The following is a 24889-nucleotide window of genomic DNA, read 5'->3' as shown; positions in this document are numbered from 1 at the left end:
TAGCGCTCGGCAAAGCTGGTCCGTGACCCCCGCACTGCTTTCTGACAGCGACGGCTTCTCGATCCTTCTGCATCAGTTGCCTTATTTCTGGGTTATGAAGAAGTACTGGGGCCAGCACACTTTCAAAAACAAACCTTGCCTTTTCCATGGCCAGTGTCAATGGAAACAAGTCACGCAGAAAGAGCGTTCGTTGGATCGCTTGTTTTTCATTTGGTCATTTCGTGAATTCTTTAATAGCTGTCAATCCAGACTGAGTCTAGGCTGTGGGTCCTGGTACCCGAGCCCACGGACCTCGCAGAAAGACCCTTCAGGCACTCACAGAAGTTCACAACCAGAAGGAATGCGTCACTCAGACTACAACTTGTAGGGTTCACTTGTTACACAGTCGAAATCGATCCATTCGTTGCAAACCACTTGGGAGAATTTCAAAAGTACAAAACCAAAAACAAGGAGATTGACATTAGTATTGCCCAAAGCACTTGGATTTCATTTTCATCTTCTTGCAAAGAAATTTTAAAAGTCAGCCGGCTCTGACAAAGCACGAGGCTTCCCAGCAGTTTCCTTGGGCAGCTAGGAGATCACCTGGGCCATTGCCAGTTGCCATTGTTACTCTCCTGTTGATGAGACGCAAGCGACCTTGGGCATGACCACCAACACGTCTACAGCCCCACAGCCCCAAACGTCAACGGAACCCCCACCCCACTCTTCCAAGCGACACCCACAGGGTTTCAATCACAGCAGTGAATGAGCTGCACTGGAGTAGCCCTCCTTAGCTACTGGTCCCCCAGAAGTCTCGTAAAGACGCAGAAGGTGGTGCGATTAGCAAGACCGTGGTGAGGGGGGCGCTTGTTACTTCCACACTTGATCTCCGTTTTAGAACAGGCTCCCGAGTAAGAAAGCTAGATGCCGGCCCTCTCCCGTTTTCATTTTTTAAAAAAAACCTCCTCACCTTAGTCCAATGTCTGTAACAATAAAGGGAACACGGGTAGCATCCAGCAAGCACTACCAGGGTGCCCACCTCCTTGGTGTTTCCTTTAATCCTTATATTTTAAAAAAGTCAAAATAAACAACGACAACAACAAACCACCGGATTAAAACACCCTTGCTGTTGTTTTTCTTTCCTGCGCTTACTTGTTTGTTTTAGACTGCTTTTGAGGGAGAAAAAGCGCTTGCCCAAGGAGGCCGAGCCCCCTTCTTCGAGGAAGGTGGTTTATTTACCATTCCTTGACCATTACCCCAGCTTAGAACTTCTTTATTGCGTTTGGCACTTGGAGCGCAGCCTTCCCCAAGCATTTCGATGTGTTTCGCCAAAAAAGCAAAAAAAAAAAAAAAAAGGCAAAAAAGGAAACTGTTGGGGGGAAGGTTAATAACTCTTTTAATGCCCCTCCCCCCAACCACTGGAGAAAGTGGACGGCTCATTAGCTCAGAGGCAGGAAGGCTTGGAAGCAAAGCTTAATTTTTCAGGTTTTCATTTTTAGGGACTGGCGACGGTGTGCACGTGTTTCAGTGTAAGTGTGCCCTTGGCCGGGTAGCCCAGTTCGCGCGGCCTTCTCCACAAGGCCTCTCCCCAAGCCCCTCCTGCTGGGCCTCCTCCGAAGACGGACATTTCTCATGCAGGATGCTAATTGAATAGCAATTAACACGCCATTCCACCACATTTTGGGTATCTTTTTCTTGTTAAGTTGAAGGCATTAAGCCTGTAAGCAGTTGCTTTTTAAACGGCTGGCCATTTGGGAGTTTGTTTTATTTTATATTTGGAAGTTAGGGCTAGGTTACACGGGGATGCAGACGTGGCCCGGGGCAGGAAGGCCACAGCGGGGGACATTTGGCTCTGTCCTCCCGAGGCTCCAAGGGCAGAGGAGGATTAGCGTGTGTGGACTGGTTGCCCCCTCTCTCTCCTCCCACATCCCTGACTTTGCCTCCGCAGGAAGCGGGGCGTGCGGTGAGGAAGCAACTTGTCATCTTCTGGCCTTGGCTCTTGCTTACCTGGTCCCCAAGGAACCCGGCGCCTGACAGCCCCATTTCCAAGGGATGGGTGTGCCCTCCTACCCGCTGTCGCAAAACAGCCTAGTGAGAGGAGAGTGGACCTCGGCGTGGGCAGGGGTGGCGCTAGGGAGGCCCCAGGGTGGTGGGAGGGATAGCGCACCTAGGGCGCCCCTCCCGTTCCCAAAGCCCTTCCCCGCAGGCCACCGTGCTCAGGGCTCCGAAGCTTTGGGCAACCAACTGCTTCCCTTTGCAAACTCAGAGGTGCTGTGTGCCTGGCGCCCTGCTTCCGCTGGAGCCGGGTTTGCGTTGTCCATGAACATAACACGTGCACGCACACGAGCTCACAGGTCCCTGTCCAGGAAGACAGCTGTGCGGTGAGCTGGCACTGTGGTTTCCCTCACTCTCCAGGGTTGCTAGGCCTCTTCCCAGGGATAAAGGGGCAGGGGAGGGGTGGGGCGGGAGGAGACAGCCATACTAGACTGGTTTCAGGCCCAGTTTTCCAGAGTGGCCTGTTAACCCTTCCTAATTTGGAAGCCCCTGCATTAGGCACTTGGTAAAATGCCGCTGGGACCTGCTTTTCTTTACTTATGGAATCGTGAGTGCCTTTCCTCTGTCTCCACTCCATTTGCCGGGATCCTCTTTCTAAAATTAGATTCCCGCCTTCCCCTCTCTTCTGGCGCTTGGAATGTACCAGGGAAATTGGCAATGTGCTAAGAGCAAGAGTGGGGATGAGGACATAAAGAGACTAATGGAACAGAAAACTGTCCAGACAGGGAGAAAGGAAGAAAGACAGGGTGTAGTTTGCACACAGACTGGTATTTCTGCCCCCCCCCCCTCCAGTGGGGGAAAAATGTAATCCTTGCTAATTACCTTTGCTTACATGCCATACAAGAAACCTTAGAGATGCTTCTGCATAGGGAAGAAACTGTTTACACCACTCTTTCAAAAGTGTGACATATTGCTCTAGTTCAGCACTAAAAAGCTAAACACACTTACCCTTCTTTGAAGTGCCCTGGCTGGGGCCGCTTATTTGAGTGGGGTTCAGATATTGCTATGGGTCTAACTAATGGTTAGCTCAAGTGGGAGGAGAGAAAGGCCTGAATTCCTTGTCCAATGGATCCCTCCGGAGACCAGGTCCTGGCTCCGGGCCAGTTCTGTACAATGTCAACATTGAATATTTGAATTCCCAGACTCTATTTAACAAGTTTCTAAATAAATAAACTCATTGTGTGTCTGTGTTTAAAATTATTTCGCCTCTTTCATAAAAGCTACAGCATCTTATTACAAGGGCCTTGCAAGTTGACTTTAAAAGAAAATAAACAAACAAACAGATTAAGGCATTTTAATAGTCAGACCTCCACAATGTGTGTGTATTGCAAAGTTAATTCCTTTCATGGATGTCTGAGTAGGAGATACTTAGAAGGATTTTGAATTCTAATAAAAAACTAAGAGAATTCTGAAAGCCAGTGAAATAGTAATTATATCTAAAGAGAGGTCTCACTGTGTAATGGTGGCGTTTTTAGGGTTTTCGCCATTTTGCTTATAGGGTCTTAACAGGGAACGGAGAGCTTCACTGGTGTGTCTTAAATAACCAAAAACCAAACTTAACCGTGGAGTCGATTCCGATTCATGGCGACCAGGAGGGTGGAACTGCACCTGTGGGTTTCTGAGACTCTTTATGGGAATGGGCAGCCCCATCTATCTCCAGTCTGTGGTCAATGGGAAGCTCGCTATAGCCTCATGCTGTAGGTACTGTTAGGTATGGAACCCTGGCCATATAGTGTTTTGCTCCGGGGCATTCTTCTGCAGCTCTTCTGTCTTTATAGGCTGGGATTTACATAAATGTGAAAAGAACCACACGAATCCAACATCTCCAATGGCTCGGCACCTCGATGAACATCCTGCAGTTTTACTTGGATAGGGGCATGCTGGCTCTAAGAAGTAGACAATTTACAAAACTAAAAGGCATGTTCTAGTCCCCTTGAAACTGCGGGGCTCCATCTTGGGTTGCTAGGAAAGAAAGCACAATTTATTCTAATGTATATATAAAATGCCACATATTAAAGCGAATGGGATTTGAAAGGGCACATGGCAAAGTCCATAATATTTAGCTGGCAGTGTGGGGAGCTCAAAGCCAAGGGGGGAAAATACCATCAACTCATGAAAACCCTAAAATAGATTACAACGACCTCAGCCATTTCATTTTCAAAAATAATAGCCATGATTAAAATGGGGGGCAGTGTTTTCCTTGGAACCAAACTCTTCTGCATTATTATAAAAGCTGTTTTGTGGTTAAAGAACTGTTTCATTAAAAAAAATAATAAGTAACTGAAGTTTTAATCAAATTCCTGACTCTTCAAAAGCTCTTTTTCTGGAATCAATTCTTATTTTGATTTTAGCTATGATTTTGGTTTGTGTATTTGGCCAAATCCTCGGTTCCTCACTTACAATGATTCTAGAGGAGAAATTTTATTTGGAAAGAGATTCTATTGATTCTTCGTAAACACCTGACTAGATGTCGCTATTAAATAGGAAGTAGCAAAGCTTCCTTCCCATTATTCAAGTATCTGCCTAGAGGGATTCATGTTGTATGCCGAGTTTGTCCAGATTATGATACTGAGGAAAGTCCTTGTGCAAAGCAGTTGGTGGGCTTTAGGGACGGGCAGCCTCACATCAACGCTATCCCTGAGGTGCTGAGTTTGAGGCCCAAGACACACACAAGCCATCTCCTTGCTCACAAGACCATTACAGATGTGCAGATCAGGGCTTGAATCTGTGTGGTACTCCATGGAAATCTCTTGACATCTTCAGGTTAGGATATGTCCCAGAGTCCCCCAGTATCTTGACTTGGAAAGAGAGGTGTCGTGAGAAGACCATCTTTGGGCTGAGGTGAGGGGTAAATATGGCAAATACCTAAGCTACCCACCACCCGTCAGTGCATCGTAGTTACTTCTCTCCTAATTAGAGAAACATTTTCTGAGGAGGAATTCTAAAGATTCTCCACCACCCTTGTTGATGGGCTCTGTGCTTTTATCTGGTCTCATTTTTGATAGTGTTTGTACGTGGGTAAGCATTTTATCTATCTTCCCAATAAATCATGTCCTGTGTTGAAGGGAAGGAATCTCTAAGATGTGAGCACTTTAAGAAGAGCCCTGTTGGGGCAGTCGGTTGAGCATCGTGCAGAGTTACAGCTTCAGAAACTCTATGGGGCAGAAGCTCTATCGGGCAGTCTGATAGGGTTGCTCTGAGTGAGACCGCAGTGGGTTTGATGTGCTTTAAATACTGAACCAAAATAGACAATAAATTAATTCTGAAAAGGAACAGCCCTCCTTCATCCCTTTTCCTTTTCTTTGTGACTGGGTAAATCAGAGGAGCCCTGTTGGCATAGTAGTTATGAGTTGGGCTGTTAACCTCAACGCCAGCTATTGGAAACCACCAGCCTCTCCAAGGGAGCAAGACAAGGCTTTTCATTCTTGTAAGAGTTACAGTCTTGGAAACTCACAGGGGCAGTCATGTTCTATCCTGTAGGGTCGCTATGAATCAGAATTGGCTCAAGTTGGCAGTGAGTTCCATGTAAATCAAGTGACTGGAATTTCAACTCAAACTTTGAAATGAAAATGAAGTCCCTTATGCCTACTCTCTCGCTAGTTGCCACCTGACTCTTGTCCCCAGAGGATGAAAGTGGGACTTCTAATGGGACGAGTTTGTAAGTTCCTTGATGACCCAGACTGAAATGTTCCTCTCTAAATGAGGGGTCAGACGAGCGTCGAGCTTGCAATCTTAAATGTCTACAGGTTTGGGGTACAACCAACAAGTGAAACAGAGTAGATGTCTTTGTTTACGCTTCTTTAAAATTGGACATGTTTGTGTTCTTGAACAAAAGGGAACGGTGGCCCATTGGGAGCTCAAGCCCTCTCAAAGTGACAACAGCTTCTCAACTTACTTCAGCCATATGGGTAAGAGGCACTCGGGGTCGCTGGGTCCTCCAAATTTTAAAGAGAAGACAGACATCACATGTTTTAAAAACGAATCAAGAACGAATTCTGCAGAGCCCAGTCAAACACCTCAGACGGTTCATGGCTCTTGAGTTTGCCGGGTCTGAATTAGACAATTTCCAGGGGCCTTTCAACGTTTCAACATTTTATGATCTCCACACGGCTTCCCGAATATTACCTTGTGTTTTTAAGATCTATATCTTCTTCCCTCACTCCAAAGTTAATGTCTCTCTCTTTCTCTGTGTGTGTGTTTTGATAGGTGGAAGTACTTACTGCTGAATCTGATATCTGACCAATTATCTGGGGAAAATGTCCTCTACGGCCCTGTTGTGTCTTTCTTTCCCTTCGCCCCTTTGTGCTGCTTCATCATTAATTGGCTTAGGAAAATAAATAGAAACACTCCTATCCCCCCTCTTGTAGTCACTGGCCACCCTTTTTCTTTCTTTCTTATTTCTCACTCGGGCCACTTCTTTGACTTGTGGGCTGGGGCTCGGACAGTAAGTAGCAAATCATTCTGAGACCGTCATCTCTTGTTTTCCCAGGGGGAGAAGTCACTTGGCTACTGTGGGTGTAATAGAGCCAGAGTTTGCTCAAGCCTCCGGGCCTCCTAGAAGGTCCAGATGGTCTGTCCTATACACCCGCAACTGGAGAACCCAGCTGAGTCTTAAGATCGGAAGAAAGCTGGAGAAATGAGTTTTTAAGGGATGCATATGGTACTTGACAAGAATGACTTTTTTAGCAGGAGAGTTATAGATGTTCAGGGTACTTTAGAAAATAAGCATGCGTTACTGTTTACTGTCATGAGTTGTATATCTAGCAGAGGTCATTGGTGCAAATGAGCAGAAGTCCTGAAGATTGAAGTGGCAACATAAGGCCCCGAAATACCAATACCATGGATTCTCTGAACAAAGGTTGGACTAAGTAATTGATAATATCTTATCATTACCACAGACTGGTCAAAGAATACGTGTAACTCTCTTTTACTTTGTTGAAAAGAATCAGACAATGAGATAATCACAGAGGAGGGCTTTGCCTAGTGAGGAGCAGTGTTCATGAGCATTATCAGATTCCCAGCTCCTGGTTTTTACCCTTGCCACTAACACCCACATCCCTCAGCTTGGCCCTTCTTGAAGGGCAGGAAATGGAGGCTCTGAACCCACATTCTGAGGTAAGCTCTCCTGAGTAGGGGGCCTGCATTCACGACTTCCTGCTTCCCAAATGTGCTTTCCAGGTATTTTATCACTGTCTGTGACTATTCCCCAACTTACAGATTGAGGATCTCATAAGGTGGGGGGTGGGATATTGAAATTTTTGGTGGAAATCTGAAATAAAAGAGAATGGAAATAAAAGAGAATGGAATTTATGCAGCCTTCTTGTGAGGATTTTATGATGAAAGCAGTAAGACTGCTTTCCCGGAGGGCCTCAAACATGGGAATAATGGTGTGGGCCGTCTTGTGTTGTCTTGTACATGTTGCTAAGGGTCGGTGCCCACTCGATGACATGCAACCACCACCACCACCACAGCAAGCATGACAACGAGCTCTCGGGACTTGTTCATGCTTATATCCTTCTCTGTTTTGTTTGTCTCCCAACCCCAGAGGGGTCCGCTTAGCTAACTGAGCTTGCCTTCTCACCCTTTGTTAGCCTGCCTCGTCTTCTCACCGTCTAACCTTAGGCCATGATGGTGCCATCAGCAGTTAACCTACCCAGACTTCACTTTGGCCCTCCGAATCTAAGCCCTTCTTAAAGATGTCCACGCTTCATCCGCAGAAGGTTTCCTCTGCTCCCACTTGGAAACATCCTTTCTCTGTGGTCTTTCATTCCAACCATTTCTACCCGCCATTCCTTTGGCACGCTATGGTCACCTTGTTCGTTTGCATTGTACTTGTCTCTTTCGCTAGCGTAACTCCTGGAGGGCCCGTGTCTGTTTGGTGCGGGGCCCGGGACGTATTTTGCACATGGCGGATATCAATACGAGGAGGTGACGGTGGTTAGCGATGGGTTTTGGTGGATTATGTGAACCCTTTCAAATCCTTTGCCTGTAAAACCTGCACAGTGAGGTGATGTCAGCACTGGAACGCTGGGACATCTGACACTTTAATTGCATACTAAATTCACAATTGGTCTATTTTGACAGTGATAAACCACCTGGAAAGCACATTTGGAAAGTAGAGTATTATTCCTAATTTTCACCAGTCGTGCCCTCACTTTGCCAGTGTAGGCATCACCCATGGCTCTTCACTTAAACCACACATGGTTATTGATCTCCACTTGATCCTAAGCTTTATGGAAACTCCCTGCTGAACTTGGTTCTGGAGTTTGTCAGTGGAGTCAAGGGTGAAACAGTCTGCTGACTCATGTAATTCCCAGGAGTTGGTGGCGGCGGTGGTGGTGAGTGAGTGGGTGGGTTGGGAGTCAGCTTCATGAAAGTCCATGGAAGACTAAGTTTTAAAAACACTCTAGATATATTTTAAGCAAGATGAGCACACAGCCTAGCAAGGAAAAAAATTACTGCCCCTTTTAAAATGACCTTTTTGGAATTGCCCACATAGAGGTATCTGCTTTATTGTCTGTTTTTACCTGCTCATTCAGAGTTTTTAAGTTTCCTCCAAGCAATAAAAGCTAGCAGATAGTGATGTTGCTCTGAAATTCATTTTACTGATTAAATCCACCTTATCCCCCTACCTCTGTCCCCTGAAGGGAAGCAAACTTGACCCCCTCCCTCTATCTCCCCCTCTTCCATTAAAAAAATCATGTTATTGGGGGCCCCCCTCCATTTCACGAATCTCTGTGGAGAAATAGAAGGATCTGTGTCTCATACAACTCCTCAAGCCTTGAATAACGGCAGCGGCTCCTTGCCTTGGAAGCATGTTTGTACCCCAAGACCTGCCGGCGGGACTCCTTTTGGGGGCCTATGTAAAGGAGGGCAGAGGCTGAGAACCCCAGCCCCTACCCTTTGGTGCAGACTGGAGGCTTTATCTCCGCCAGTAGCGAGGGCATTAAGTAGCAATAAAAGGGCTATCATAAAATGGTAATAAAAAAGAATTTAGAGATGGAACCACTTGGCTTCTGTTAGGGTCATGGTTCATGACTTCTTTTGGGTCTCAGGCCCTGTGAGAATGTGATTAAAGAGAGGGTGGTTTTTTCTGGAAAATGCACATACACCTGAACATTTGCATGCAGGTTCAGCCACTTGAAGGGTTGCTAAATTCCAGCCATGCTATCATGGGGGTTGACCCAGCTGTGCAGGCCTGACTCTCCCTAGTGTTTATGATACAGTGTCTTAAAGCTTTTTCTACTATTTTCAAAACTTAATTTTGTCCTGATTACAAAATGTATGCCCACTTGCTCTAATAATTCACAAGCGACAAGCATGTTTCCCATAGCAAATGGAGGCTCTGTCTCTCAAGCATCTTATGTATACTTACTTACAGCTTTCTAATTTTTGACCTCACTTTGCTTTTTTTATTGTAAAGAAAGCCTAATCGTATGCCTTGAACTCCATCCCCACCCCCCTTTGCCAGTACGTGTTAATCTAACCCATTGTTTTTAAAGGCAGTACATCTTGCAGGGTTTTTTATTTTTTTGAGCTAGGCCCCTAAGGATGACATTTGGTCAGTTTCCAGTTTTCAGAACCAAGCAGCAGAGACGTTCTCCAAAGCAGGACTCGGAAAATGAAAGTGAGTGGGCAGTTAAAGGAAGCGCACAGTGAAGGGTGAGTGTGCAGGTTTCTGAGATGGCCAGGCACAGCAGGGTTCTGGAAAGTTCATAGAGGGCTGCCCTTCCATGTCAGGATGGATCGGGTTTCTAGGCATCAGTACCTCCTAGGGACCAAAGGCCCCAGACCGGAGCTGAGGTCCATCTGTGTAAGAGCCACTCTGGGATCTCAAGCTTGCTGGATTGTTTTGGACCTCACATTTATATACTTCTTTTCCATCTTTTCTTGCCGCCTTGACCAGGAGGCAGCTGAGACCCATCCACATAGGGCCAAGTGGATAGGATGGATTTTCAATGTATCAAGTGTCAGGTTTTATTTTTAATTCAACTTCCTTGTTTGTGTGATACGTTATCATCACACTGCCCCATCCTGGGTATACACACACCTTTAGCCAACTAATGGGAAGGTATCTGAAGCCGGCCAGAACTTTTGATGTTCTTAGGAAAAAAATTATCCACAATCAATTCTAACCTATGAATTGGAAAGACCATTTTTATAGGAACATGCCTTTTCTTAGGGTAACCAGACTCGGGGAGAGTTTTTATAATGGAAGCCATCTTACTTTCAACAATAGCATCAAAAAAGATGACAGTGTATTGTTATACCCTAAAGCCCATCACATGCAAAATTCACGTTTTTGATTTAGGGTTTATAAACCAGGACAGAGGTTTTTGAAAAGTGGGTTTCCTTGGCAAATGCCATTGTTAATTAAATATAAAAATTCAGAAAAAAATTTATTTCAGCCCACTCTTTTGCACAGAAGGTCATGAAAATGGAATTGCTAGGCTTCAGTCCTAGTGGGAAACATTTGCTTCTTAGAACTCAATGCATTATATTAGGTTACCCACATACTAGACATTTTAAATCGAATTTAAAAAGCTATCATCCAAGGAATCAATTAAAATTTCATCAAGTAATTTTTTTTGGGGGGGGTGAATGAATTTATTTTGCAATGTTGAATTCCTTGACATATAGCATTTGTTTCAAGTTCCCATGCAGCATTTGTTCATTGAGCTTTTGTTGCAGACATGTGTAGCATTTTTTCCAGGGTCATTTGTTGTGGCTGCAAAACTGTCTCTCTATGGGGCGTCACTCTTATTAACATTCTTCAAAATGTATTTTAAATGAGATCAATTAAATCGAGACACTAAGTAGTTATTGAGTGCTTCCAATACGTAAGGCATGATGAACGAACTCCTAGAACACTTACTTTCCCAGCAGTACCGAGCACCAACATTGGGCAGACATAGGGCAGGCAGCCCTGGTCATGGTCTATCAACCGAGACAAAGACAGCCTTGTACCTGTTGTTGGTATCTGGTGATGACCAAGTGGTTGCATGACCTTGGAGTACGAAATCCCCCTCTGACCGAGTGTTTGGGTTAGGATTGTAAAGTTACCCCCTCCGCCCCCTGCAAGCTGGAGTGACATTCCACACATTTCAAGGCTCCCATCTGAGACTACTACTATGCTTCATTTCTCTTAATATCGGTCAGATGTGGAGGTCATCGCCTGCCACATGAAATTACTTGCATGCTAATATTGATTTGGTTCTCACTCAAATGAAAGGATATAAGCAGGTCCTTTATAAATAGCTGCTGCTGATGACTATTTCACTCCTCCATCCGTTCAACTACTGTTTCCTGAGCACCTGGTCACAGGTGAAGGAAAGGCAGCATCGAGCAGTATGGACAAAGCCCTGTGCCCATGGACTTTTGGGGAAAATAAACCAGTAGAGGAGAAGGTATACCTATAATGGTGAAAGAAGCAGGGTGAGAGTCCCCAAGAACTCCAAATGAAACTCGGATTATAATCATGAGTCGGATGCAGGGTACGCATCAGATCCGTGTACCTGACAGCCCTGGCCCTGCGGTCCGGGACTCACTCTTCCCCACTCCCTTGTTTTCGTGCATCTTAGCATTTCTGCAGTTAGGGAAACACGGCAGTCCCAGGGAGGGCTTTCCGGAGGATCGCAACAAATCGTCCCCAGCTCCTTCCCACTGGTATCGTGTTCTTTCATCAACGTGCCTAAACTGAAGTTTGCATGGCTTCAAAAGGTGCATCTTGCCTGTCGGCTCAGTATTTATCCAGTATAAGTCCTGAAGAGTGCTGGGGGGGCCGTGGGCAAGTGCTAAGCTGTTAACAGACAAGGCGGTGGTTCAAGTTCACCCAGGGGCTCCTTGAAAGGAAGTCCTGGAGAGCTCCTTCTGCTAAGATTACATCCTAGAGAACCCTTTGGGGACGGCACCACTCTGTCTTATAGGGTCATAGTGAGTCAGAATCGACCTGACCGGACAACAGCCCGAAGACTGACATGCGGTCGGAGAAGCAGCTTGTCTTTCAGACTGGCATGTGCTCTTGCTGTTTGTAAAACAGAAGACTAAATAGCCGGCCCACTCTTCCAGTGATCTCTGCCAACCATCTTGCTGTGCTGTGTGTTGGTGCCCAAGCCAATGTTCCAGCCACTAGGCTTGGCTCAGAACTGAAGTCACTGCATCCAACCTCATTACTGCCAGGTCTGGTTCGAAATCCCGAGCAGAGCTCCTCGTTTTTCTAAATGCGGAGGACGCGAGTGATTTCAGCAGTCTGTTGGCAACGCTGCAATGTGACCCTAGCTGTTGTTTGGCTCCGGAAGGAGCATTGTATCTTAGTTTCTCTGGCCTGAAAATGTTGGGCCCAAATGTTAGGTAGATGGAGCACAAGAGGATGGGAAATGTCAAGGTAAAAAGCATTAATTAGGCAGCTGGAGTCTATCAAATCTCCCTCTCTGCCCTTGAGTGATGGTAATCTTAGTCACCAAGGTTTGATTCTCAACCAAAGAACATACTCTGATCCCTAGTGCAGTGCGCTCCCGGTCCAAAAGGATCTTCGCTGTTGCCTGGGACTGGTACACTGCTCCCAGGGCTGTGCACCACGACCGTCCCCCCACCTCGTCCCTCCCAATGTGACCTGTGCAGCTCTATCATCACATCGCATGAGGGATATGGAATCATTAGTAATCCTTTTTGGAGATGGGCCTTTCTTTTCTTTTTAATTAAAAGATTATTTTCTTGGGGGTTCTTACAGCTCTTATAACACAATCCATACATCAATTGTATCAAGCACATATGTTGCCATCACTATTTTCTGGAATTTAATTTCTATTGAGCCCTTGGTTTCAGCTCTTCCCCCTACCCCTTGTGACTCCTTGATAAATGAGAAATTATTATTATTTTCATATCTTACACTGAACGCTGTCTCCCTTCCCTAGCGTTTCTGTTGTTTGTCCCCCTGGAAGGGGTGTATGTGGTTATGTCAATCACTGGGATCGGTTTCCCCTTCCTCCCCTGCTCTCCCTACCTTCCCCCCTGACTCTGACTCTTCTGGTATCACTATTCCCATTCCTGTTCCTCGATTCCGTGTGTCCCGAGCTCCTGTCTCTTATCTGTACCTGTGCACATGCTCCGGTCTAGCCTGCAGTGAAAGACAGTACTGGGGTCATGATAGTGGGAGGTGAGGAAGCCTCAAGGAATGAGAGGAATATTGGGTGTTTCCTCTGTGCTTTACTGCGCCCTGATGGACTCATCCCTTCCCTGAGATCTCTCTGGGGGGATGTCCCATTGTCTACAGATGGGCCTTGGGTCTCTGTTCTGACCCCCTCATTCCCAACAACGTTTTTTTGTTTGTTTTGGGTCTTCTGATGCCTGTGCCCCAGGCTTCTTCTGGGGCAGTAGGTGAGAGTCATGCATTGAGGAAGGGCTGTGGGCCAGAGAGCTCATCCCAAAGCGAGTGATCTCTGCTGGAGAGAGCAGGAGCCTGGCATCTAGACCGAGTTGACTCTGTGGCTGTTTCTAAGGAGGCAACAGCATTTTTCAGAATCAAACAACAGAAACCGAGTCAGCGACTACTTTGTGAGGGAGCATTTTCAGAGTGCTGATCGCTTTTGCCTTTCGGTTTTCCTGAAACGCAGACACGAGCGTTTCTGCCAACTCGCTCCACGCGAAGGGAGCGCTGGGAACTCTCGGGCAGGTAGACCTGGGCGCCTGAACTACATGGACCAGAACTGGAGAGGCCTCTAACCAGAAATGCTGAAAAGCCAAAGAGTAGGTTTCCAGGCTGGGACTGAGCTATGTTTTAGGAAGTTTGGATATTGAATGCCAGCAACCCTTATGCCTGGCTGGTTTTCATCAATACTATCAGTCACTTACTTCCATACACACAAGCTTTTATTAAGTAAACGTGTTCGCTGTTGTGGGGCGGTCCGGGGATGGACGAGATACACCTGAGTGCACATTGCTCCCTGGGCCCAGTGAATTCCAGGGGTTTAGTTGAGTTCAGTGGGATGAACATGGGTGGAAAGGGCTGGGCCCGAGGCACACACAGACATCTGTGTGCACTTGACAGGTGTGTGTGTGTGTGTGTGTGTGTGTGTGTGTGTGTGTGTAAGGTTTCCCTGGAAGAGCAGAGTAAGCTGTAACAAGGCATGTGTATATGTGTCAAATGGGTGCCTATATGGATCTTTGGACACTGGAGGTGCCTTCCTGCTCTCTGAGTTAAGGTTTTGTGTTTTGAAATTATTAACTGTCTTGCCAAAATTCTCTGAAGGATTTCGCTGGGACCCCGAAGCTTAGTTTCATCATGGTTCATCTCATTGCACCTTTGTTTTGTCCCTCAAACCGATCTCTTGCAGTTTAAAATTTTAGCATTTTCTTTGAACCAGGTGTAAAGGGATAAGATGGCTCAATTGTTTAAAAGGGAGATTAAGGCCATGTTTTTATAAGAGCTCTTGAGTGTTTATTTTTACTGTAATGCCAGTGTAAGATGAATATAGAATGTAAAATGACAGGCTCCAAGAGTATAATTTTCTAGCCTCAGGAGCGGGGCTGCTGCATCACACTTGCTCGAGCTAATCGGGGTGCTTTGAGCGCAGTATTAGCAGCAGCGCAGGAGGAATTGGGCAGCGCGCTATAAGGAAAACTAGGGGAAAAAGAGCGATTCTATTCTACAGCTGAGGCTTGAAATGGGAAGACGAGGGTAACTTTTTCCAGGCCACCCAAACCGGAGGGGAGGGACTGGGAGGAGTCCAGGCTCCAGCAGTTTCTTCGTTACCACATATGGTCGTTGCTATCTGGGGAGACGTGTGGCTTACTTCATGGGAGTTCAGGGCCCTCCTTTTTTTTTTTTTCTATTGTGATTGAAACACAACACACACACACAACACACACACAAGCTTCAAAAAGTTCATGGAAAAAAATTCTATCATCTTTCAATCCATTTCTCCATGAGCTTCTTAAAACTCCCTGTAGAGGTAACATTCGCGACTTGAGCGGGTTTTACCGCTTTCCCTTCAGCGACAGGAGTCCTGTCATCCTGCAATGGGTGCCTTAGCACCTCTGTCTGGGCCTGACTGCCCCCACCCCTCCCCCTGCCAATTATAGAAACCCAGGGCCCTTAGGCAGTGGCCCCCTTCCCTGCTTCCTCACACTCCTGGTCCCCCCTAAAAATACCGTTCTCTATAAATGTTCCTACTTCGTATAAGTCGGACTACAGAATATTTGTCCTTTTGTGACTGACTGACGACTTAGCATCATGCTTGTCCAGGCTTATCCGTTCTGGGCAGCAAGCACCTGGGCCTTGATTGCTCTCGATGGCCGAGGACTATCCTACTGCAGGCAGAGAGCAAGCTCATTTTGTTTTTCTTCCTCTGCTGTCCACCCTTTGGTTCCTGTAGACCGTGCCGTTGTGAACACTGCCACACCTGTTTCTGTTGGGGGTCCCGGCCGTGAGCAGATATCTGGGAATGGGGGTGCTGGTGCACGCCTACGATGGTTGTATGTTTTGATTTTGGGGAGCTTCCAGGGGTTTCTTGTTCAGTGCACAGAAAATGAACTGTTCCACTTGCATTGTGATAAATCATTTCTATAGCCACGGTTGTAGTCTGTTGTTTCAGCTCTCTCGTCTCGGCAAATGCCGGGGAGATACACCAGGAGGCATGTCCTACAGGAAGGGCCAATGCTCAGAACGCACTGCAGATGAAGGGCCACGGTCAGGCGCGCGTTGCCGTGGCACCCCAGTTAATGTTTAGGAAGCTTCTTTTTGATGGGCGATTTTAGAGGAAAGGTTCGGTCACTAATTTTATACGTGGCCCGCCTCTCACTTACGAGGCTTCTACTTTGAGAGAGGCAGAAGAAATGGTTGTAATAATACAGCGGGTCTTGGCTCATTTACAGCCCCAATGGTGCTCTTTGTGAAGCCTGGGATCGCTGACCTCAAAGTCAGTGGTTCAAACCCACCAGCCGGCTCTGAGGGAACATGATGAGGCTATCTGCTCCTATAAAGACTTACAGCCTCAGACACCCGTGCAGGGCCGCTCTGCATCAGAATAGACTGGGTGGCAGCAGGTTTGGGGTTCTGGGGGGCTGTGTGGTTTCTGTGAATGGGGAAGTGTGAGTAGTGTGGTAGACACAAGGTCGTGGGTGGAGGAGGGGCCCTGCATGAGGAGAAACACTGGGTGTGCTTTGGGGAGGGCTGGCTTAGAAAGCACAGTGCCAGCGACTCAAGGGGTGAACATGTACGTTTGAAGATTGGCTCTGTGAAAGGGAACGCTACCAAAATCAGACGGATGGCCGAGGCCATTTAATTAGACTCCGGCGTCATCCGTAGGCAATGTTATTTGAGTCGGAAGTTGCATCGTTTCAGATCCCTCAGCAAAATGGCCCTTGGCTTTGCTCGGTGGCAGACAGCTTGCCACCCCAATCTGAGTGGGTCAAATGATGTTGTTTCCAAAGGAGGGGGACAAGAGGTTAACTTTGGGTGACCAAGGCCAACCGTAGCCCCCTATTATTTCTTTCCCTCCTCCGCGCGCCTTTTCAGGTTTGTGACTCCTGCTATTGCGTGAACGGCGCCTTCTGTAATAGCTTTGAGAGACGCCCCCCTGCTCATCCCCTGCTGCTCTCAGGTCTTGACACTGTGGTTTTCCTAGCACATCTCCACCCGTGCTTCTGCTTTTGTAATGAATGATCTTAAAATCCCTTAGTTGATTAAAAAAAAAATTCTGGTGGATTGGCAGGATGAGGTAGGTGGGCGTGCATACTTACTTGTTGACATTTTTGTTTCACATCCACTTTGGCCTGAGGAAAGCTCGCTGCTAGAGAGGCTCCCGCTTCTAGAAGGTTTGGATGCCGGAGCCCTCTCCCCTGGTGGCGCCTCTCCAGCAGCCGGTGATCCTTGCTCAGCAAGCTGCCTTCTTCTCGTGGGCTCCCTGCAACTTCTCTTTACTGCAGGCCGAATGTCTGAGCGTTTCACTTTTTTCACTGTTGGCTTATGAAGCTACCTTTCCAGTTGATGAATGCTTTAGCAACGACCTGACTAGGGAAGACTGGCTAAGAACCCGTGCAGCATCGTCCCCTCCTTCGCCTGTTGGCGTGCTCTTCGCTTCACCGTCGAAACGATCATGCCCGGGCCTTCATTTGCCTGCCCACCTTCCCCAGTCACCAGCGCGGCATCCCGTGTTCTCTTTAAGCCACTCCACGGGATTCTCTGCTGAGATGATATATATGATTAATAAATGGGAAGGCACTTCCCACGTGATGGATAACTACTCTTAGAAACTCTGTCATTTGCAATTCATTAAATGCCTTATTTGCCATTTATATTTATTGAAAATTGATACTCTGTGTATTAGTTCTTCCTCAATGACAGATCACTGGTAAATGTATAATTAAAAGAGCTTAATTCCAATTTGTCTTCATTTCCCCTTGAAATAATTTTACAGCTATCATAAGGCCTTCTTCTTCATTCCGACGCATTCCTCTCTGCCAGTCCCCAGAATGGTTCCCTCTTGTTCTTGAATGTTTAATCCTCAGGGTGATGCCATCTTGCCACAAGTCTCCAGTTAAATTCGGGCCCTGTCACTTGCTGTGAAACTCGGTGTACTCTTGAACAGACCCCTACCCCAGGTGTCTCAACTATAAAGTGGGGGCACGAATATGTATTTCACACGTGAGACAATGCACATGAGGAAAGGGCGTGTGCCTCGGTGTCTGATTCAGCCAACATGACCCTCTAGCTCCTCTGAATAACATCCCTGTGATAATGTCCCATAATTGTAGGTTGTAGATATGTCATGTGGAATAATTTGCAGGGAAATCAGAGTGGCAACCAGCAGGTTCTGAACTCTTTGGTGCACGGTGCCAAATCTCTCCAGTGCCCAGGAGCCAAAGACATCGGAAGGCGCAGCCTTATCAGTAAGGAGTTGGCTAGATGGGGGTAAAAGTCACACAGTAGTGCTGACTCACCCAGATCTGTGCCCTCTGCAACTAGAGAGCAGTCGATATGCTGATTGCTTTTCTTCCTGCCGACCCTGTCCTGAGGTAACTCTACGTGCTTTCCGGCTTCATGTCACTACCGTGGCTCCAGCCTTCTTGAGACCCCAGCAACTGACCCCTTGATCCCTGAGGCTTTTTTCTGCTCTGGGCCTTTTAAGGTGACCAGATTTTCACATTGGTAAAGCGGGACACCATTGATAAAACTCATATCCTGGCGAAATAGCCACATGGCAGCTGAAAACCAGATACCCTAGCTTGTTGAGCATTCTTTCCCAAAATCGGGACTTTTAAAAAACGCCGTGGGATGTGTGACAAACTGTTAAAAATCGGGACTTTCACCTTACCTTTCACCAAATGAGACTTCCTGGACCACTGAAGAGGTTTACTGTCCATGTACTGTCTCTGCCCCATGAGGATTCCTCTGGGAGGCAACTTCTGCCACCCAGTGCTGCTTTACCTTGTCCATGGAGGCCAGAGATGTTTTTTGCTGCTAGGCCTTCTGGTGGCCTCTGAGGGAGCCCATGGTGGGCTGACTCCCCTATGGAGTGTCAGATCTCTTCCACAGGACATGCACCTGTTGACGGATCGAGGAAGCGTGGTACACTCGGACTACCTCCTCACGACTGTGTGAGGTCGGATCCTGCTAGCTACGCCCCTCCCTCTGACTGTGTCTCTGGGGTTCCCACTCAGATCTGGGAGGCAGGTCATCTTGCTGAGGACACTTTCCTGGTGGCAATACTTCCTACCGGATTCCCCCCGTTGCTAACTTCCCACGTCACTCCCTTTGTCTGGAAAGCCCTGGCTTTGGGGAAAGAAACTCGTGTTTGAATGTCTGCTGTTTTTAGTTCTGTGGCTGAGGGAGCCTACTTCACTGTTGTGAGACCCAGCTGAGATACCACCTCCCGCACAGGACTGTGGGATGTCGCAGGGAGAGCATGTTCATACACGCTTCTCCTTCAGTCTTATGTTCTCTCTACCAAGCTGATACTGACACCATCATTCCTTAGCGATGAGGAGTTCTACTAGCAAAACCAAGTATTCGGATACAATGCAGATAGACGGGCCTTCTCCTGTTGGTAGATTTCTCCTCACTCAGTGTCACTGAGTCAATTCTGACGTGTAGCAGCCCAGTAGGACAGACTAGAACTGCCCCTGCTGGCATAGAGGGTTACACACTGCACCGTAAGCCACAAGGTCAGCAGTTCCAAGCCACCAACCACTCCTCGGGAGAAAGATGAGGCTTGCTACTCCCATAAAGAGTTATAGGCAGAGCACTAATAAGAATAAATCACTCAGATTTTGGGATAAATTGTTACTGCAGCGTAACCCAGACTATTCGGAATGATAGAGGTTTAAGTATTTGTGAATTTTGATTAGTGTTTTATTGGTGAACCAATTATTTATGATTTCTTTATACTTGGGTTTTTGTGAAATCAGAATTATATTTCATATTCTAATTCAACCCCCGCCCCCTATATTGCTATAGGGGTTTCATGTGTAATCGAGTACAAGTATAGTCACTTTAGGTCCATGAGAGGTTCTGTGAAACGGGATGTTACGTGAATTGGACTAGTGCAGGCGCCGATGTCCGTGGTGTGTAGGGTTCCGGGGCCCAGTGGACTGGGGGCTGCGGTGTGGTTCTCATCGTGGGCAGTTTCTCATTTAATGCCTCACGTGAGCCCTTACCCGATCCTGCCAGACTGTCTCTACCTTCTCTGCTAAGTCAGGCCTTAAGAAACTGCTTGGGTAGAGGGTGGTGTGGGCCAAGGGGGCTGAGGGTACCTGAGCCAGGACTGGGATGAAACTCACTGATAGAGTGAGGGTGAGGGGGCTGGGTGTTTGGGTCTGGGCCTCCATTGCCATGACTACCTGACTTGTGTGCCACTCGCAGAAGCCAAGCAGAAGTGGAGCTCTAACCTCAGGATGAGGGCTTGGCTTCCGGCATGGACAGTTGGGTGCCCTGGCTAGTGGACTTACATGTGGTCAGACATTGCCAGAATGGAAGAGGCTAGTTTTACACACAGAGAAACAAACTCAACCCGGCTCACCGATATAACCACTCCTCACTTATTCCCCGACTACTTTATTTTTCAGTATTTTACACTGATTGCAAGTATAAAAAATCTACCGTCTGGCCATTTTTGGCATTAGCAATGTATAACTAGAAGTCATGGATGCTGAGGTGCATGGCAAGAGAAACTCTGGTTTGATGGTTAAGGCTATATGTCAACTTGGCTGGGCCCTCATTCTCAATGTTTGGCGGTCATGCAATGATGTACATTGGCAGCCATGTAATGATGTAATCATCCTCCTTTTTTCAATCTAATGTGATCATCCTCCATTTTTGCATAATGCAGTTTTCACATGATGAACTTAACTGTGTTGCTAAGAGGAGAGTGAGTTTAAACGGAATGTATTAGATTATGAAACGGGAAAATCTAAAAGTATGTTTTGATCCGCACCCAGTTCTGTGTTTTTAATATTGTTCTTGGCTCTTCTTCCCTCTGTGTGTGTGTGTCTCATCCTCAGTGTGTTGCAAAATGCGTGGCGGCATGTTTTCTCATTCACATTCAGGAGGCCAGGGAGGATTTCTTTTTCTCCCAAACTTTGAAACAGGAACCGACTTTTTCTTTAATTGGACTGACTTAAGCAATACGTCAGCTTCTGAGGCAATTTCTGTGGCTAGGGAACACCATGCACGGACTGACTCAGACCTGGGACACATGCCCATCCCTAGTCAAATCAGAACCCAGCTCTTGAGTTTGCAAGGATATTATTATATGGGAAAGTCGCTGAGGTGACAGATATATCCCAATTTCTTCATGGCTTCATAAACAAACATTTACTTTTAACTCATCTCAAGAGAGGTGTGGTGGGTAGGATTCTCTAGTGAAACAAAATCAGGACACGTATGATTACATTTATATAAAAGGATAGGTTTATATAGCAAGAAGGAATATAACAGCTATATACAGTTATACTGAAGGCCCTTCAACTCACACTGGCTGCTGGTCCAAGGTCAAGGAATCAGACGGCAGAATCTGCTCCTAGGCAAGACACAAGCAGAGCTGGCTGCAGGCAGCCAACGGCAGGTTGGGTCAGCAGCAGTCCGCAGGGCAGAAGTCTAGCAAAGCGGGCCCCTTGGAGTCTCGAGGTTAGTGATGCCTGCCTGCCCACATGATCCATGGGTTGGCTCGGCCCACAGCTAGTGCAGCACTCAGATGAGGCATAGGACTAGCTCAAGGAGCAACACGCTGGTCCGATCACCAGCGAGAAAAAGATGGGAGGCCGCCCACACAAAGCCTTTATCTCGGCGCTTTTCAATCAAGCTGCAACCTAATTAAACTCTGCCCACGTGTTCCTATGGAGGCCTAGTTGGCCCAGGAAACCCATCCTACTGATGAGTTAACCTTTATTCAGGTACTCAAGCTCTTGCGATCTTAGGGTACCTCCATCTTCAACATAGACTCTCAAGGCTATTGCAAAAAGGGAACCAGATCTCAGGAAGATCCATTCGCTTGTCATCTACTTTCGCTCAGAAACGACTCTGCTCAGATTCCGTTGGTAGGAACTAGTCACATGACCTCTCTGAGGTCAAGAAAGGGTGAGCTGTGGCCCTTACCCGGGCAGCTGCTTCCTAGCATGCACTCCACACTGAGGAAGGGAAGCTGAATCTTTGATGGGCAGCCGGCTGCCGCTGCCACAGATACTAATGTGGCTCCAAGCAAGCGAAACGGAGAGAATGTTGAGGAGGCAGCTAACCGCGTCAACCACGCCAGGAGACCTGGTCTAGGTGTCCCACAGGTATTTGTTGTGTTGAAGCAGATGTGTGAGCACTCCGTTGCCTACTGAACCAACTGATAGGATCAATAATTCACGAACTTCTTAAAAACAGTGTCATCAAACTGGTAAACGAAGGGTTCATTGGATGAAGACAGGCTGCAATTGCTTGCAGGGCAGGGAAGGGCCCAGACTGAGGTGAGATGTGAGGTGGAGTCATAGTGAGTGGTGGTGGCCGGGGGAGTTTCCTGTCAGTTATGAGCTGCTGGGGATGAAGCCCAAAGAGTGTACCCAAGAGGGCCACACTGGGCTGTGTGCAGAGGAGAGGCCTGCATGGAGGAGGTGTTGAGGAACAGGAGACGCAGAAGAGTGAAGGGAAGGGGAGTGGTTAGGTGGGTGGAGGCTTTAAGATAGTCCAGAAATGGATCCAAATGTCATTAGAAGTCTTACAGGTGCTCTAAATGATAAGCAAGCCAGCAAAAGAAATATAGTTCACTCTTATCTATTGCCTCAGCGCTTTAATTATGGAGTCCTTTAACCTGGATTAAGTACTTTAGGGCCTCTTCTTATCTTTCAGGTGTCAGATGAAGTGTTTCTTCTCCAGAGAGCTTGTCCTTGATCTGAAGCGCCTTCAGCCCTGCTGCTGCTCCTCTGTACTCTTCTCCACGTCCACACTGTGATCATTTGTTCCTGTACTTGTTTAGAATCGCTCCTGGTGTGCGTGCGCGCGCGCGTGTGTGTGTGTTAACGTTATGTCTCCTTTCGCTTCAGTTGCATATCCATTACCTTGCACTGTGCTTGGAATAACACTGAATAAGAATGGGATTTTTAACATTCTATGAGCTCATGGCTGTCTTTGGTTTGTTTTTCCATTTTGAGGATTACCTTTTCCAGTCCCATTAAGACGCTGAAAACGAGAGAAACCATTTTAAACTTGTAAAACTTGAAGATTGCATATGTGTTTTTAATTTATTGAAACTCTGGGTGAGCAGATTTGAAGTTATCCGGGATTCCCCCACTGGTTGGTATCTCTGGTAGTGTGAGTTAGGGCCTAAGGCCAGGAGGCTTCTTTCCTTGGGTGGATATTTAGTTCAGCGGTTAGGTATTCTCGGCATTCTTTCGGCAGCTACAGCTTCCATCTTGGTTTTTAATTTTTTTAAATCTATTGTGGTGAAATACTAAGCCGAAGACTTTGGGACTTAAACCAGCCATTTATTCAGATTTTCTATCATTCTGGGCGTTGACTGGGTTCTGCTGGTTGCCCTCCCTCGCTGTCTGCTCTCCTCACAGCTGTGTGTGGACTGGGGCTGCCCTCAGTGGGCGCCCGGGCTGCTCTTGCAGGGCAGCCCCGTCTCATGACTTGCTGTTAGTGATCTCGCCTGTGGCCGGGCCTCTCATAGCCTCGTAGCTGGGTTACTGGAGGGAACCAGACTTTTTGATAACTTCCAAACCGAAACCAAACTCAGTGCCATCCGGTCGAGCTGAGTAGTCGAGTAGAATTGCCTCTGACGGATTTCCAAGGTTGTCAGTCTCTACAAGAACCATGTCCTGTCTCCTGTATCCCATTGGTCAACTGTGCGTCACAGAGCTGTCCCAGGTCAAAGCGGAGGGCACTACCCATGTCTGTGGATACTGCTGGAGGCCATTTGGGCTGCATGTTGACCGCAAGGTCAGTCGTTTGAAACCACCAGATGCTCCATGGGAAAGACCAGCCTTTCTACTCCTGAAAGGCATTCCAGACTCAGAAAGGCGCAGGGGCAAGTCTCCTCTCTCCTACAGGGTCGCCACGAGTCAGACTCGATGACAGTGAGAGTTATCAGTCTCTAGAGATGAACAGATCCCAGGCTAGAATGCTAGGCTGGGCCTGGTCGTACATGACGGTTTGCTCTGTTCAGAGGTTGTCCATATTTACCCTGGATCACGGTGGGTACTAGGACATTCCTTTCCTGGTGTATGTATGGAAATCCTGAGTGAGAAATATGGCATTGTTGTGATTGAGAATTCTCGGAAATATCAGGAGGCTCAGCCCCGTTGATCGTAACCCTTCCTAATCTCCTGTGTAACTAACTTAATACAACACGAGAAGCTGATGGCGGAAGGGTTAAGAACCTTAGAGAGTCTAAAGGTTCCGGGAGGTGTACTCTTCCACTTGGCAGTTACAAACTGCTGAGGCGTGGCTGCCTGCTACTCAGGCGCTCACCTGGACCTCAGGTGCAGTGGAGCCAGTATTGCAGACTGTTTGGGGATATTGGGCTGCTTCTCCCACGGAATTGTCAGCTGTCCCCATTGGTCTCCTCTGTCTTTTTTCTATTCCATTAAAAAAGAAAAATCCCGACACTGTTTTGAAGCATTAGAAAAGAGTGTGTTAATCCCTTGGAGTCAATACATAACTCCTTACTCGTCTATTTTTGAAGACTCTTACTAGGGAAATGGTAGAGGCATCGAAAACCTTGGTAATAGGAAAGCATTTTACCAAGTTTTATTACATCTTTCTGGATAAGGTCATGAAATGTGGACTGGGTGAGACAGACAGCTGATGAAATAGCCGTATCTTCAAGGCTGCAGACCGGGCAAGCTGTGGAGACTCGTTACTGGATGGCGGCAGCACTCTGTCCTTGTTCCTGTATCGTTTACCGTTGGTGCCTGTGACGCAGAGTGAATGCTTCTCAAGTCTTGTAGATGATTTCACTGCTAATACCAAAGATAATCGAGTTAATGCTGCACATTACTTCGTCAGGTTGGGACTCTGCAGCCTGCGGGAGCCTGCCACTCAGCAGACACAAATGTGAAAGTGTCCATTTAGGCTTAAAGTCAATGGCAGGTCCTTGGTCCTTTGTACTGGGTACAGGCTCATGGTTTCCTTCGTCTGGTTGATTATCTTTGCTTTTATCTCTGTCCTGTGTAAGGTTTGTGAAGAGCGTCATTGGCATAGTGGGCGGTCCATTGGGCTTCTACCATAGCCATGGCAGTTCATACCCATCAGCTATTTCTTTTCTTTCCTTTTAAGTCATTTATTGGGGCTCTTGCAGGTCTATCACAATCCATCCATCCATCCACCTATCCATCCATCCACCCATCCATCCATCCACCCATCCATCCATCCATC

The sequence above is a fragment of the Tenrec ecaudatus genome, chromosome 4, assembly GCF_050624435.1.
Source record: "Tenrec ecaudatus isolate mTenEca1 chromosome 4, mTenEca1.hap1, whole genome shotgun sequence".
NCBI lineage: Eukaryota > Metazoa > Chordata > Mammalia > Afrosoricida > Tenrecidae > Tenrec > Tenrec ecaudatus.
Note: the sequence above shows the minus strand (reverse complement) of the source record.